The sequence below is a fragment of the Lathyrus oleraceus genome, chromosome 4, assembly GCF_024323335.1.
Source record: "Lathyrus oleraceus cultivar Zhongwan6 chromosome 4, CAAS_Psat_ZW6_1.0, whole genome shotgun sequence".
Taxonomy (NCBI): Eukaryota; Viridiplantae; Streptophyta; class Magnoliopsida; order Fabales; family Fabaceae; genus Lathyrus; species Lathyrus oleraceus.
In genome coordinates, this window is record NC_066582.1 from 72,085,566 (window position 1) to 72,102,919 (window position 17,354).

The 17,354-nt window shown below is 39.2% G+C and overlaps 2 pseudogenes; both read left to right on the forward strand.

The window, feature by feature from the left end:
• The first annotated feature begins 349 nt into the window (after window positions 1-349).
• Window positions 350-1,010, forward strand: LOC127136080 (probable protein arginine N-methyltransferase 1; annotated as a pseudogene).
• Window positions 1,011-13,158: 12,148 nt separating this feature from the next.
• LOC127136082 (probable protein arginine N-methyltransferase 1) lies at window positions 13,159-13,818 on the forward strand (annotated as a pseudogene).
• Window positions 13,819-17,354: the final 3,536 nt, after the last annotated feature.

Genomic DNA, 17,354 nt, shown 5'->3' on the forward strand with positions numbered 1-17,354 from the left:
CTTGCCAGTCGTGTTTTGGTTCATGGATATTCCTTTCAAGCCCTAACCTTATGGTCTTATTTCATGGTTTTGTTCATACACATTATCAGTCAAGTTATTTTTCTTTTCAAGAGTCAAACATTCAAGTTATGATTAAACCAATTGTGAAACCAACTTCAAACCATTTTGTTAATCCATTTCAATTTTATTTCATTACATTTGATTCCATACAAAAAAATACACAAAAATTGACACTTTGACCAATTGTTGACTTTGGTCAACCTTTGACCAAAGTCAACCCTAAATTCTAATACCCTTAATTTCATCATGATCATCAATACACTGTCCATTTACAAAGAAAATACCAAAAATGAACCTTGACCAATCCATGGGTGGTTGCGAACTTGATGATTCAAATGACAAAACCAGCGTTTGATTACTACTTTGATTCTTACTCTCACTTTGGAATTCATGAAGAAATGTTAGAACCAAGACATATCAAAATGTTATTTATCAAAATAGGTTTTTATTCAAGAATAAAGTAGTTCTTGATGTTGGTGCCGGAACTGGGATTTTGTCACTATTCTGTGCCAAAGCAGGTGCAGAACATGTCTATGCCGTTGAATGCTCTGATATGGCTGACATGGCAAAGCAGATAGTTGAAACTAATGGTTACTCTAAAGTTATAACTGTTTTGAAAGGGAAGATTGAAGAACTTGAACTCCCTGTTCCTAAAGTTGATATAATCATTTCTGAATGGATGGGATATTTTTTTTTTGTTGTTTGAGAATATGTTAAATTCTGTGCTCTATGCACGTGATACATGGCTTGTGGATGATGGCGTTGTGCTACCTGATATAGCAACCCTCCATCTAACTGCAATTGAAGATAAAGACTACAAAGAAGATAAAATTGAGTTTTGGAACAATGTATATGGATTTAACATGAGCTGCATCAAGAAGCAAGCCTCGTCAGAGCCTCTTGTTGACACAGTTGACCAGAATCAGATTGCAACAAACTGTCAGCCATAATCAAAATATACATCAGATATTGAGCTCAAGGACATTTTGTCACCGCAGTGTGCTATCAACCTGATGGACAGGGAGGAATTATCGGGTCCATGACAGGAAATTGCCGGTTTTATAGTGTATCAGATAACAACTTTCGGATGCATCAACTTATCATGGATTGGTCTTCTAAAGAGCTTTACAACAGTAAGGTAAAGGCTCATTCAAGCGTTGCTGCACATATGCTATATGATCTTGAGAATGTGAAGAGGACATCTTCAACTGAACCAACCATTCTTCTCATAGATACAACTATATGAGATACGAAAGCTCAGTGAACAGCGTGTCATGCCAGTCTGAAACACTTGCCATTCTATATGCTGAAATTATTGCATCTGCACTTAATAATGGAATCATCACATGGAGCAAATTTGGGTTGTCTTCACCACCAAAGCCGGAAACCAATTATAAACCGAGCATTGCCGCAGAAAACGAATGCAAGCCGTGACAACAATGTGTTGATTCAGAATAATCAAGAGCAAAACGACATTGTTAAAAATACAAAAGCAAGTCCCTGACGGCAACGCCGACGGCGAGTAACACCGAAGCCGCTAGCCAAACGCTGTGGCAGGAAATCACAGAACACCCAAGCCAATTACCAATATACCAATAACCATAAAGTCGTCTTGCTGCAAATTGTTGCGCCTGCTAGGACAGATGTCTCCGAACATCAAAGGCTTACAAACCAGGTGCATAAAATTGTTGGACGCATTAATGGAAGATTTGGAACACTTACTGCTGTCCCGATACACCATCTGGATCGGTCACTTGACTTTCATGCATTACGTGCATCCTATGCAGTTACTGATGTAACACTTGTTGCGTCATTAAGGTGCAGCATAATCCCTTGGTGCTGGTGCTATCTCGGTAAATCATCGGAGAAAGAAACAGTACAGATTAGTGATGGTGAGGTTGGTGTTGGGCCTACAAACACAGAAGCTCCTAGCACTGGCAATGGCCATGGCAGAACTCATGTTTCAAATGCCAAGAGCATCAAAGGTCATAAAAAAACTCAACACCGCTGCGGAACACCCTCGAGCTTTACATCCATCGCTCTCCTCCGCTGCTAAAGAACTTGTCGAAAATAGCTTAGACGCCGGCGCCACCGACATCAAAATCTCTCTCAAAGACTTCGGTGAAGAATGGTTTCAGGTCATCGATAACGGTTGCGGCATTTCCCTAAACAATTGCAAGGTTCTTGCACTGAAGCATCATACTTCAAAACTATCGGAATTTCATGATCTTCAGTCTCTTACTACTTTTGGCTTTAGAGGAGAGGCATCGAGTTCTCTTTGTGCTCTTGGAAACTTGACATTGAAATGAAAACCGCGCGGCAAGTTGGAACGGCTGTCACAGTTAAAAAGTTGTTCTATAATCTTGTGGTGCGAAGCAAAGAGTTTAAGCGGAACATTCGCAAGGAATATGGCAAGTTGGTTTCTCTCTTGAATGCATATGCCCTTATTGCAAAAGGTGTTCGATTTGGTTGTACCAACACTACTGGCAAAAATGCAAAGCCTGTGGTACTTAAGACACAAGGAAATGATTCTCTAAAAGATAACATCATATCAGTGCTTGCCATGAACACTTTCAACTGCTTGGAACCCATGTCATTATGTATATCTGAGAGTTGCGAAATTGATGGTTTTCTCTCCAAGCCTGGACTCGGCAAATCAAAAGAACCAAGGGAGATGTTACTGTCTTGAAGCCCACCCTTTTGACAGCAGTACCGACTATTATTGATCATATTCGAGATGGAGTTGTAAAAAATGTGGAAGTGCAGGGTGACAAGATACGGAACTGCAACAGTTGGTCAAGATGGATTCAGGCAGCCTCCGGAAGTTCAGGATCATCTGTGTCTGAGGTTCAATAGGACCAACTTATAGAGGCTACCGAGAATTCATGTCGGAATAGTGATGCTATTGGAGATAACACCAAGGAGTCTTCTGAAGCGACTCTGGAAGATATTGCTCATAATTCAAATTCAACTTTCACAGAGCAGAATCAAACAAGATGCGTTTCAAGTTCCTGATATGAGCCAAGAACAGGATACCAACAGTCATCAATTCAATGAAAATATATCACATGCAGTAACAAGCAGACTGAACACCTCTCATACTTCAAGTTTGTGGTGATTGTGCGTGAGGAACTCGAGACTTGAGCTACTCCATTGCCTGCATTCCAACGTACAGTACGAGGGAATCGATTAATGGCGCATTGAAGCAACTTTGTTCATAACAGCAAGTTTGCGAACTTGCTCAATTTCTGAATCAACCATGTGATGCATATTAAGATCACTCGGTATTGGTGACTTCATTTCAAATGCATCGATGTTTCCGGCAAGACATTCTTCTGTTTGTTCTTCAGTAGCATGCAAAGTTTTGGTAACTTTTCACTCTCAAGTAGTTTCCAATGAGGAAGTCGCGGTCTCAGCATCCCATATACTTCAGTTGCTTTTGAATTTCATTCGTCTCCACCTCCTTAAGTACAAAACAAACAACATAATATGGATCCCGGAATAGCACAAAAGCACTCTGAGCCATCGGTTTAAATTGCTGCTAAGTGTTTGAGCTGCTAAGGTTGCCGGTAAAGTGCTTCCTGCCTTGAATGGAAAATTGACCGGTATGTCATTCATTGTCTAAACTGTGGATGTCTCGGCCGTCGGCCTTACAGTGAGGCTCGAGAAGACCGACAATTCTTGCACATGAAATTAAGGTGTTCTTCTGCAAATACAATGCAAACCTAATGCATTAGCTCCAACTCCTCAGAAGATTAAAGGAATTCATCATCCAACCACCATGTTGGTTGTATTTTCCCTTGTTTCTTCACTTCCAAGTAACTCAGCCATTGAACCTCAACCAAATCAACAGAGTTTTCTAAAAAAATTCACTGCAGTAAAAGGTAGAGAATTACTCAAAGCAGTAAAATTCAAAATCCAGAAATTCCCAAATGGGAATTAAAACAAAAACAGAGAGGAATGCTCAGATGCTCAGATTACCTGTCTCAAATCCATACATCAAAGGGGTCAATCCAGTTTCTGAACATCAAAAGTGCTTTGCAGAGTTACTCTTCTGGATTACCAAAGGCACCTTTGAAACCCTAATTCACAGAAATATAAAAGGAGAGAAATCAGTAAGAGAAGGAGAGATTTTTAAAAAAGAGCACAACAGAAACTGAGAGGCAAAAAATCAAAAAAGGAGAAAAAACCCTAATTTCTAAAGGTTGGAGGCGGCCACTGTTCACAGAGAAACAAGGAGGCGGAAAAATAGAGGCTTTAAACCCTAATCCAAAAATACAGAAGAAATCAGTGAGACGAAAATCGGTGGCTACAATTCAAAAAAAAAACCTAAAAGATCAAGAAGAAGAGAAGGTAGAACAAGAAATAACAAAGCAGAACGAAGATACTTACTCTGGATACACTTTTTCGTCGGCATATCACCGAAATCGTAAGGCAGTGGTAAAATCTTCTCTCTTTCATTTCTTCCTTCAAACCTCCAAGAAGGTCGAAAATCCATTTTTGCTTTATTGATTTCTTGGTTTTTTGGATTTGTTTGCGTTGTCGGTACCCTGTTTGCCGATTCAAGCGAATTTTTTGAGTTATAGCTCGCCCCCTTTTAGACCCTAAAGGTTGTTGTCTGTGTTGAAAACTGTTTTTAGCTCTCAATACCGGTTTTTGCATTGGTTGTGTGCATAGTTGGTTTCCTCAACAATCCCTGTTTTAAGCCTTTGAGTATTGGGAGAAGAAAGTGTGTTTTGGAATTGGCACCATATCACTAATGCTATTGATGATCGTTCTTTTCCCTTGCTACCCCTCCATTTACCCGAGTTTGGAACTTAAGATTCGTGGGCTTAGTCAATCCCAGTCCAGTGGCCCATGCTTGGACCTTTTGCTTGTTTCTTTTTCTCTTTGAGGGGTTTCGGTTAGTTTAGGGGTGCTTGTTGGTCATAGTTTCATAACTGGTAGCTTGTGGCCGGGTGGAGATGAAGTTAGTTCATCTCCCCTTATGTAGTGGGTTCGATATCCATATATAACATTTCTTTTCTGCATTCATTTTTTTCATGTTTATGTTGTATTATAATTATAGTTTCATTTGTTAATAATGCAAACTTGTTTTCTTTTAACTTCATCATTCATTCAAAACCATTTTAAAATTATAAAAATCATATTCTCTCGAATTAATATCGAGCCCGTTTTCACACCCTTGTAAGTCGATTGTTTTTTTAAGCATCGCCATCAACCTCACATAGCTTACTCTTGGGCTTCCTTACAATGAGTCAGTTCCTTTGCACTTACACTCATACATTGTTTAATGCTTTATTATTTCATTCTTTGATTATTTGATTCGATTATATACTTGTTTATATCTTAACTGTTTGATTAACTGTGGCCTATTTGTATGGTGTATGAGGCATATACTTATATTGCTTGATTGCCATGTCAACCCCCATTCATAACAATTGTATCCCTCTCCCATGAAGTGTATAATATTTATTCTTTCATTCTTTATTCATCTGTTAATACAAGAATTAAAATGAACATTCGATAACCATTTCAAAACAAGACCAAAACCTCGATCCAACGTCGAGTGATCATTTTTCAAAACATAACAGAACCAGCACGTATTCATCCACCCTTTTGTAGTTCGATCGCTTTATGCATCGCCATCAACCTTGTAAGTCGATTGCTTCATGCATCGCCATCAACCTTGTAAGTCGATTGCTTCTTGCATCGCCATCAACCTTGTAAGTCGATTGCTTCATGCATCGCCATCTACCTTTATCCCTAACACTTCTCCTTGCTCCATTCGTCGATTCTTGTTCCGATTAGGTAGCACCCATTAGATAGAACCCTTTGTATGATAACATAGGTAGAATTCCCATTTTCTTTGCATGCTAACATTAGGTAGATATTCCCATTTGTAAATCCTAACACTTAAGTACATATTGCATGACAACTCTAGGGCAGAGCTTCCCCATTTCTTCTAGACCTTTCTGAGCGTCTCCGATCTTGTGGCATGTAGTCCGTTCCATTGCAAAGAGGTAACTGCCTAAGACTCGATTCAGCGAGCTGCATCCTCACATAAACAAAGAAAAGCAAAACATGGATGTCAGATGCCAATCTATCTGGGCTTACTCTAACCTCCACAGTATGGTCCTAGGAAAACAAATGCCAAATTACACGGACTTACAATTGTATCCTCACATACAATCAAACAAAGCAACATGTGATCATGGGAAAGCAAATGCCAACTTACAGGGACTTATAATTGCATCCTCACATAAACAAACAGAAGCAAAACATGGATATCAGATGCCAATTTGTCTGGGCTTATTCTAACCTCCACAGTATGGTCCTGGGAATACAAATTCCACATCACAGGGACTTATAATTGCATCCTCACATACAACAAACAAATGCGTCAAGCAAAGATAATATGAGTGGCCAATGAAATGGTCTTACAACTCACTTCCATATCACAGAAACAATGGCCAAAGAATGGTCTTACAATTGTTCTCAATGGGTAAACAACAATGATAAGTCATAAAGATAAATGAGATGGTTATGCATTAATGAGCAATAAACAATGATGAGTGCACAAAGCATGCAAGCAAACATGTGTATATGAAGTAAGTGATCAATCAATGAAGTCAATCAGCACACACTATAACCACACAATGAGGCTCATACAAAAGGGTTAGGCATGGAAGCCAACTGGAATAGGGTCAATGGTGCTCTTAACCTTGCCATTGAGGGGCTAAGGTGGAGCAGATGAAAGGATATGAGGGGTGTGCCTCATTGCTCTTATCCCTGTTCAGGGAGAGCATTTGAATATCAGAAGGTGTGGGAGTTCAGAAAGTAGGAACTCTCTCCACAAGTAAGACTCTATAGATCTTGGGCTTGGATCTCAATGCTACAGCCATGTAATGGGAGCAAGGAGAAGACTCACAGAATAGTAGGAGATAGGTTGCTTATCTCTTGGGTTCTACCAATTGCCTTATTTGAAGGACTTTTCCTGCTTGGGACAAATATAAACACACACAAGCATTGCCTCTTAAGGACGACTTCAGACAGTTGCCTGGCCAAATAACAGGCCAGGTCTTCCAGACTACATGAAGAAAAGGGATTATACCTCAATGCAAATTGCTATAAAGCAAAGCAAAGCAAGTTCTTAAAGAACTAAGCAACTAATGGTACCTGAAATAGTCAAACAGAATCAGTACACAATTCAAAAGTTAAAGCAAAAGGAGGTAGGAATCAACAGTCAAAACAAACAGATAACTGTGCAATGCACAAGTCTCAAGGCATATGAGCCAAGCAACCTACAAAACAAAGAGGTTAGCTCATGATAAACAAATCAATCTCAATCAATTTGTATGATCTCTTTGGAGCATTGTTGCTTAACCTGAAAACATGAACTCAAACATAAGCAATAAGACCACTAGGACAAGCCTAGGGTCAAAAGAGAATGAGAAAGTCAAAACAGCAAGTGATATCCAATCAAAGTCAAGTTTAAACAATCAAGAAGCAAACTCAATTGGTTTCATGTTCATATCATGCATCATCATCATTTCATAAGCAAAAGAAGTCAAAGCATGGCAAATGAAAGCTCATAGAAGTCAACAGCAAGACTTAATTCAAAACCAATCATAAACAATTCCAAAAATCATCAAATAATTCATGATCAATAATAATCCATAACATGACATGAATATAAAATTTCAGCTCAATTGGATCATGGGAAGATAGTCAATGAAAATCAGGAAGTCAAAACAATTTCAAGCATGCTCAAAGAAGTCAACCAAACATGCATCAACTTCAAAAATTCATAAATCAGTGATAACATATGATAAATGAATGGGATCAACACCATGGCAAAGCTTAAGATGTCTAGTAATCACATACCAAATTTCATGTCCATCTAATAAAGTATGAGAATTTCACAAATGAAATGGCATGGAGTGTCACAAAAAGTCAACATAAGACCAAACAGGGGAGAAAAATCTCAATCAATTGGAAAATGCCACAAACAAATCCACAAAAAATCACATGTAAACTAGACATACTCAAGTGAATTCATGCAAAAAATCAAAGCATTTTGAGGTCAAGAGGCATGGTAATAAAAATCATGAAGTTGCACATCAATGGTGTGACACAAATTGTCACACCCTACTTCAAAAAATCATAACTCAATGACCAGAGATGATAAATTCATAAACTCTATACCAAAATCACCATGAATGTGTCTAGTTTGTGCACAAAAAATTTCAAGGCCATTGAATAATGCATCATCATTTCACAAATGTTTTGGTAAAAGGTACAAAATATTGTCACATGTTACGAACCCTAATACCATTAAAAATCCACTTATCCAAAAAATCAGGAAAAATCATGATAAATAAGTAGGGATCAAGCAGAGCACAATGCAAAAATTTTCATGAAAATTGGATCAAAGATGATGATGATATGATTTTTGTAATTTGTTGAATCAAAATGAAATAAATATTGAACAAATAAAATGAATTAATTTAAATAAAAGGAACCGATGGCATTTTTGTAATAATGGAGGGAGTTTAATGAAACGGTGCATATGGCTTTGGGACGTGGCACACGGCTATTGGACATGGCGATAGAACAGTGTTAAGTTCATGCAAACAGACCAAACACGAAATTCTGGAAAATGTGTTTAGGGTTTTATGAAGCAACAACACACATCATCTTCTTCAATCGAAATCGTGCAAAATTATTTTCCAGAAATGGCAAAACAACATATCAATAGAACCAACAAGCAGTGCACATCATGAATCTAACCCTAATTTTCGTTGAATCAAGCTATCAACCAAGAACCAAGCCAAAACATGTTTTGAACATAAATCTTAAAAATCAAATTTCTCACTCATCACTCAATCATTTTCATGGATTCAAGTTTCAGAATGACCAGCATAGCATAATCTAACTAAAGCATGGCATAATTTTAAGAAATGAGAGAATCGAGTTCTTACCACAAGTGAAGTGCAGTCGTGATTCAGTGATTCTTTGGTCGTTTTGTGATGAAACAGATGAAGCTTCAGGTTTGCTTTGGTGAATGGTCAAAAGACTTCAACTCAAGAAGGCTCAAAACAGCTCTAAACAATATCTGCCATGGAAGAGCTCTTTGAAAACAGCCTGTGTTCTGTGCTTACAGTGGTGACATAAGGCTTCCAATGAGCTCAAGAGTGATGGTGTGTGATGTAGCAGTCAAGGCCAGCTCGAGTCCTTTGAGTTTTCAGCCAGAATTTTGCAAAATGATTGAGAATTGGTGAAGATTGGATCAAAAGAGTTTGATGAAGTTTCTTGAGTTTTTGCACTTTTTGGAGGGAAAATCAGTTAGAAACCTTGAGAATTGTGATTGTGATTAACATTCTGTTATAATTAGAGCTTTATACTCTCCCTTAATCATCCTTTTAATCCAAATTAGCCAAAATGAGTTAATTAGTGTAATGCCATTTTCTTAATGCAAGGGCAAAAGTGACATTTCACATTAGGCTATATGACAGCAATGTGACAGCTCAGACATCTTCTAAATGCCATTTGGAATGTGTTGGCTTTGGTCTCATGTCAATTGGCCTTGTATTTCTCATTTTCACTATGCCATGCCAAAAATGCACTTAAAGTGAGAGTTCAAAAATAGCCTAGCCAAATATTGATCCTTGACAACTCATGACAGTTCAAACCATTTCTATTTGGCATTTTTGATGTGTTGCAAAAACTCTCATTCCAAAATTCCAATTATTTCTCAACTTGGACCATTTTGCCCTTGGATTTTAATTAGTGCACTTGAAAATTGACCTTTTGCATTGACCATTTTTGATGAATTTTGATTATGCACCATGAAAGTACATGTGAAATGGAGTTTGCTCATAAAAAGATCACTCATTTTGGACACTCCATGTGAAAGTTATGCCACTTTGATTATGGGTCTTTTTGAAATTGAATGGACCATAACTTGCCAACCATACATGGGAATTTCAAGTTCTTGGACTTTTTGGAAAGGTGAGACTAAGATCTACAACTTTCATGTTGAACAAATTTTCATTTGAAGCTTTTTTGGACATGTAATTTTGTGGTCAAAAACTTTCCATTTTTGGAAACTTCCATTACAAGTCACTTTCTATTTTTGGCAATTTTTGTTCTGACTTTATTTTCTTCATTCTTGAGCTTTGAAATGTCAAATAACATTTGTTTCAACATGAATGAAGTGTATCCAACTCTCTCCCACCTCCAAATCCATAAAATCAAGCACAGTTGACCACAGTTGACTTTTTCAACTGATAGATGAATTTGGCAATGCACTGATCAATCTGAGCCCCAATTCTCTGATGAAATGGCTCAAGGATGAAACCCTAGCCTCAATAATCTCAATAAAACCACATGATGATCCCCATATCCACTGTAGACCCCTTCTCCTTACTATGCCCTGATTGGCCCAATGCAACTAATTAGGGTTGACCAGTGGTCAAAACCCTAATCTCAAGGTGTCTTGATCAAACACTTGATGATGACAAACCATGATGATGATGATGTATCATTTCCACCAAGATGAAGACCAATCTCCTTTGAGAATCACGAAACCCTAATTTGGACCTCCACATCCTCAGATGATTAATGACCAGTCCAATGAAACACTAGCTTGCACCATGACCTCTTATCTTCTGATCAAGACTTAGGAGGATGACTTGCACAATGTAACCACATGATATGCAATATGCAATGCCTAATGACCTAAAAAATGATATGTAATATGTTAAGCTAGTCCCAAGAGAGGAGGGCAAATTTTGAGGTGTTACAGCTGCCCCTATTCAATCCACTGTGAACCTGTCGATATGAACAACCTCGGCTTTCAGATGATCAGGATGAAGAGTGATTGAATACCAAGAACAGACGAACAATTTGCACTCTGATGGGAAAATAATTAACACCGCCTGCCAGAATCGGCAAAGAAACACAATCTTGAAGAATCCGTCCGGAACGGAGAAAGTCGGCCTGAACACCGAAACAGCAACGTCGACCTGGATACCAAAATAAATGGTAACACAGGGATAACCATGGTCTGAACACCACACATCCGCTGGGGATTATATTTCTTTCTGATTTTCTTGAACCCCGAAATTTTTCCTTCGCGCCAGTGATCCCAGATCACCGCATTTGAACCCCGACATCTTGTTTCCTTGATAATTCCGCTGACAACGTCGGAAATAACACCAACCACCACCCTGAGGGCGACATATCAGAGGGTACACCTTCCACCAGACACTGACTGATGACTGGGAAGAAACTCGACGTTTACGTGACATCGAACGATGATGTTTATAGGCACCAAAGAAAACTCGACCAGACACTAACTGATGACTGGGAAATAACTCGACGTTTACTGGACATCGAATGATGATGTTTACAGGCATCAAAGAAAACTCGACCAGACACTAACTGATGACTGGGAAATAACTCGACGTTTACTGGACATCGAATGATGATGTTTACAGGCACCAAACAATGATGTTGACAGGCATCAAACAAGGATATTGACAGGACATCAAACAATGATGTTGACAGGCATCAAACAAGGATGTTGACAGGACATCAAACAAGGATGTTGACAGGACATCGAACACTGATGTTGACAGGACATCGAACAATGATGTTGACAGGACATCAAACAATGATGTTGACAGGACATCGAACAAGGATGTTGACAGGACATCGAACAATGATGTTTACAGGCATCAAACAATGATGTTGACAGGACATCGAACAATGATGTTGACAGGACATCGAACAATGATGTTGACAGGCATCAAACAATGATGTTGACAGGACATCGAACAATGATGTTGACAGGACATCGAACAATGATGTTGACAGGCATCAAACAATGATGTTGATAGGACATCAAACAAGGATGTTGACAGGACATCGAACAATGATCGACCAGACATTAAACAATGATCGACCAGACATTAAACAATGACTGGGAAATACTGTTGCTCCGAACTCACAATGTTGAACTCCTCGGAGTATCGTCTTCACTGTCCGGCAAAACCAAATCTCAAGCGGTAACCACGGCTCGAGTCGCGCTGATCGCGTAACATTTCTATCTCTGTCCGACGGAAAAGTTTCCTCCAGCATCGCACTACTGGGGAATATTGCTGATCTAACATCATGATGCTAAACCCATCAGAGTAACATCTTCCAACTTCTGTCAAAACCACCTCTCAAACAAAAACCACAGCTTGAGACTAGCCTATGCTTGCAATGATGCATGACTTTTTCTGCGTAATGCTCCATAATTATGGAAATGCTACGCGATTTATTATGCAATATGCTATGCTTACTCTACATGATGAATGCATAAAAAGTATCCCCCTCAAGGGACTCTTCTGGGGAGCTCAAGGCACTCTGCCGAAAGGAACTCGGCAATACTCCGATCCCACCCTGTTGGGGAATAGCGCTGCTACTGGGAAAAGGTAACCCTTGCTAGGGAAAGCCTCCTTTGCACCCGATCCACCTGGGAATTGCTGGGGGATAAGAACCACCACTGCACTCTGTGGGGATACTGTCATACCCCGATTTTGCTCCTGAATTTTTTTATGTTTGTTTGGCATGCTTGGCCTGACCTTGCTTTGGTTTTATATGAGGATTGGTTTTGATTCAAAGTCATGGTGTTGTGATTGTGGGTGCATCTATGGTCTGGGTCATCTGAACAACCAAGTTTCTTGTGTTTCTAGCCACTTGCCAGTCGTGTTTTGGTTCATGGATATTCCTTTCAAGCCCTAACCTTATGGTCTTATTTCATGGTTTTGTTCATACACATTATCAGTCAAGTTATTTTTCTTTTCAAGAGTCAAACATTCAAGTTATGATTAAACCAATTGTGAAACCAACTTCAAACCATTTTGTTAATCCATTTCAATTTTATTTCATTACATTTGATTCCATACAAAAAAATACACAAAAATTGACACTTTGACCAATTGTTGACTTTGGTCAACCTTTGACCAAAGTCAACCCTAAATTCTAATACCCTTAATTTCATCATGATCATCAATACACTGTCCATTTACAAAGAAAATACCAAAAATGAACCTTGACCAATCCATGGGTGGTTGCGAACTTGATGATTCAAATGACAAAACCAGCGTTTGATTACTACTTTGATTCTTACTCTCACTTTGGAATTCATGAAGAAATGTTAGAACCAAGACATATCAAAATGTTATTTATCAAAATAGGTTTTTATTCAAGAATAAAGTAGTTCTTGATGTTGGTGCCGGAACTGGGATTTTGTCACTATTCTGTGCCAAAGCAGGTGCAGAACATGTCTATGCCGTTGAATGCTCTGATATGGCTGACATGGCAAAGCAGATAGTTGAAACTAATGGTTACTCTAAAGTTATAACTGTTTTGAAAGGGAAGATTGAAGAACTTGAACTCCCTGTTCCTAAAGTTGATATAATCATTTCTGAATGGATGGGATATTTTTTTTTGTTGTTTGAGAATATGTTAAATTCTGTGCTCTATGCACGTGATACATGGCTTGTGGATGATGGCGTTGTGCTACCTGATATAGCAACCCTCCATCTAACTGCAATTGAAGATAAAGACTACAAAGAAGATAAAATTGAGTTTTGGAACAATGTATATGGATTTAACATGAGCTGCATCAAGAAGCAAGCCTCGTCAGAGCCTCTTGTTGACACAGTTGACCAGAATCAGATTGCAACAAACTGTCAGCCATAATCAAAATATACATCAGATATTGAGCTCAAGGACATTTTGTCACCGCAGTGTGCTATCAACCTGATGGACAGGGAGGAATTATCGGGTCCATGACAGGAAATTGCCGGTTTTATAGTGTATCAGATAACAACTTTCGGATGCATCAACTTATCATGGATTGGTCTTCTAAAGAGCTTTACAACAGTAAGGTAAAGGCTCATTCAAGTGTTGCTGCACATATGCTATATGATCTTGAGAATGTGAAGAGGACATCTTCAACTGAACCAACCATTCTTCTCATAGATACAACTAGATGAGATACGAAAGCTCAGTGAACAGCGTGTCATGCCAGTCTGAAACACTTGCCATTCTATATGCTGAAATTATTGCATCTGCACTTAATAATGGAATCATCACATGGAGCAAATTTGGGTTGTCTTCACCACCAAAGCCGGAAACCAATTATAAACCGAGCATTGCCGCAGAAAACGAATGCAAGCCGTGACAACAATGTGTTGATTCAGAATAATCAAGAGCAAAACGACATTGTTAAAAATACAAAAGCAAGTCCCTGACGGCAACGCCGACGGCGAGTAACACCGAAGCCGCTAGCCAAACGCTGTGGCAGGAAATCACAGAACACCCAAGCCAATTACCAATATACCAATAACCATAAAGTCGTCTTGCTGCAAATTGTTGCGCCTGCTAGGACAGATGTCTCCGAACATCAAAGGCTTACAAACCAGGTGCATAAAATTGTTGGACGCATTAATGGAAGATTTGGAACACTTACTGCTGTCCCGATACACCATCTGGATCGGTCACTTGACTTTCATGCATTACGTGCATCCTATGCAGTTACTGATGTAACACTTGTTGCGTCATTAAGGTGCAGCATAATCCCTTGGTGCTGGTGCTATCTCGGTAAATCATCGGAGAAAGAAACAGTACAGATTAGTGATGGTGAGGTTGGTGTTGGGCCTACAAACACAGAAGCTCCTAGCACTGGCAATGGCCATGGCAGAACTCATGTTTCAAATGCCAAGAGCATCAAAGGTCATAAAAAAACTCAACACCGCTGCGGAACACCCTCGAGCTTTACATCCATCGCTCTCCTCCGCTGCTAAAGAACTTGTCGAAAATAGCTTAGACGCCGGCGCCACCGACATCAAAATCTCTCTCAAAGACTTCGGTGAAGAATGGTTTCAGGTCATCGATAACGGTTGCGGCATTTCCCTAAACAATTGCAAGGTTCTTGCACTGAAGCATCATACTTCAAAACTATCGGAATTTCATGATCTTCAGTCTCTTACTACTTTTGGCTTTAGAGGAGAGGCATCGAGTTCTCTTTGTGCTCTTGGAAACTTGACATTGAAATGAAAACCGCGCGGCAAGTTGGAACAGCTGTCACAGTTAAAAAGTTGTTCTATAATCTTGTGGTGCGAAGCAAAGAGTTTAAGCGGAACATTCGCAAGGAATATGGCAAGTTGGTTTCTCTCTTGAATGCATATGCCCTTATTGCAAAAGGTGTTCGATTTGGTTGTACCAACACTACTGGCAAAAATGCAAAGCCTGTGGTACTTAAGACACAAGGAAATGATTCTCTAAAAGATAACATCATATCAGTGCTTGCCATGAACACTTTCAACTGCTTGGAACCCATGTCATTATGTATATCTGAGAGTTGCGAAATTGATGGTTTTCTCTCCAAGCCTGGACTCGGCAAATCAAAAGAACCAAGGGAGATGTTACTGTCTTGAAGCCCACCCTTTTGACAGCAGTACCGACTATTATTGATCATATTCGAGATGGAGTTGTAAAAAATGTGGAAGTGCAGGGTGACAAGATACGGAACTGCAACAGTTGGTCAAGATGGATTCAAGCAGCCTCCGGAAGTTCAGGATCATCTGTGTCTGAGGTTCAATAGGACCAACTTATAGAGGCTACCGAGAATTCATGTCGGAATAGTGATGCTATTGGAGATAACACCAAGGAGTCTTCTGAAGCGACTCTGGAAGATATTGCTCATAATTCAAATTCAACTTTCACAGAGCAGAATCAAACAAGATGCGTTTCAAGTTCCTGATATGAGCCAAGAACAGGATACCAACTGTCATCAATTCAATGAAAATATATCACATGCAGTAACAAGCAGACTGAACACCTCTCATACTTCAAGTTTGTGGTGATTGTGCGTGAGGAACTCGAGACTTGAGCTACTCCATTGCCTGCATTCCAACGTACAGTACGAGGGAATCGATTAATGGCGCATTGAAGCAACTTTGTTCATAACAGCAAGTTTGCGAACTTGCTCAATTTCTGAATCAACCATGTGATGCATATTAAGATCACTCGGTATTGGTGACTTCATTTCAAATGCATCGATGTTTCCGGCAAGACATTCTTCTGTTTGTTCTTCAGTAGCATGCAAAGTTTTGGTAACTTTTCACTCTCAAGTAGTTTCCAATGAGGAAGTCGCGGTCTCAACATCCCATATACTTCAGTTGCTTTTGAATTTCATTCGTCTCCACCTCCTTAAGTACAAAACAAACAACATAATATGGATCCCGGAATAGCACAAAAGCACTCTGAGCCATCGGTTTAAATTGCTGCTAAGTGTTTGAGCTGCTAAGGTTGCCGGTAAAGTGCTTCCTGCCTTGAATGGAAAATTGACCGGTATGTCATTCATTGTCTAAACTGTGGATGTCTCGGCCGTCGGCCTTACAGTGAGGCTCGAGAAGACCGACAATTCTTGCACATGAAATTAAGGTGTTCTTCTGCAAATACAATGCAAACCTAATGCATTAGCTCCAACTCCTCAGAAGATTAAAGGAATTCATCATCCAACCACCATGTTGGTTGTGTTTTCCCTTGTTTCTTCACTTCCAAGTAACTCAGCCATTGAACCTCAACCAAATCAACAGAGTTTTCTAAAAAAATTCACTGCAGTAAAAGGTAGAGAATTACTCAAAGCAGTAAAATTCAAAATCCAGAAATTCCCAAATGGGAATTAAAACAAAAACAGAGAGGAATGCTCAGATGCTCAGATTACCTGTCTCAAATCCATACATCAAAGGGGTCAATCCAGTTTCTGAACATCAAAAGTGCTTTGCAGAGTTACTCTTCTGGATTACCAAAGGCACCTTTGAAACCCTAATTCACAGAAATATAAAAGGAGAGAAATCAGTAAGAGAAGGAGAGATTTTTAAAAAAGAGCACAACAGAAACTGAGAGGCAAAAAATCAAAAGAGGAGAAAAAACCCTAATTTCTAAAGGTTTGAGGCGGCCACTGTTCACAGAGAAACAAGGAGGCGGAAAAATAGAGGCTATAAACCCTAATCCAAAAATACAGAAGAAATCAGTGAGACGAAAATCGGTGGCTACAATTCAAAAAAAAAACCTAAAAGATCAAGAAGAAGAGAAGGTAGAACAAGAAATAACAAAGCAGAACGAAGATACTTACTCTGGATACACTTTTTCGTCGGCATATCACCGAAATCGTAAGGCAGTGGTAAAATCTTCTCTCTTTCATTTCTTCCTTCAAACCTCCAAGAAGG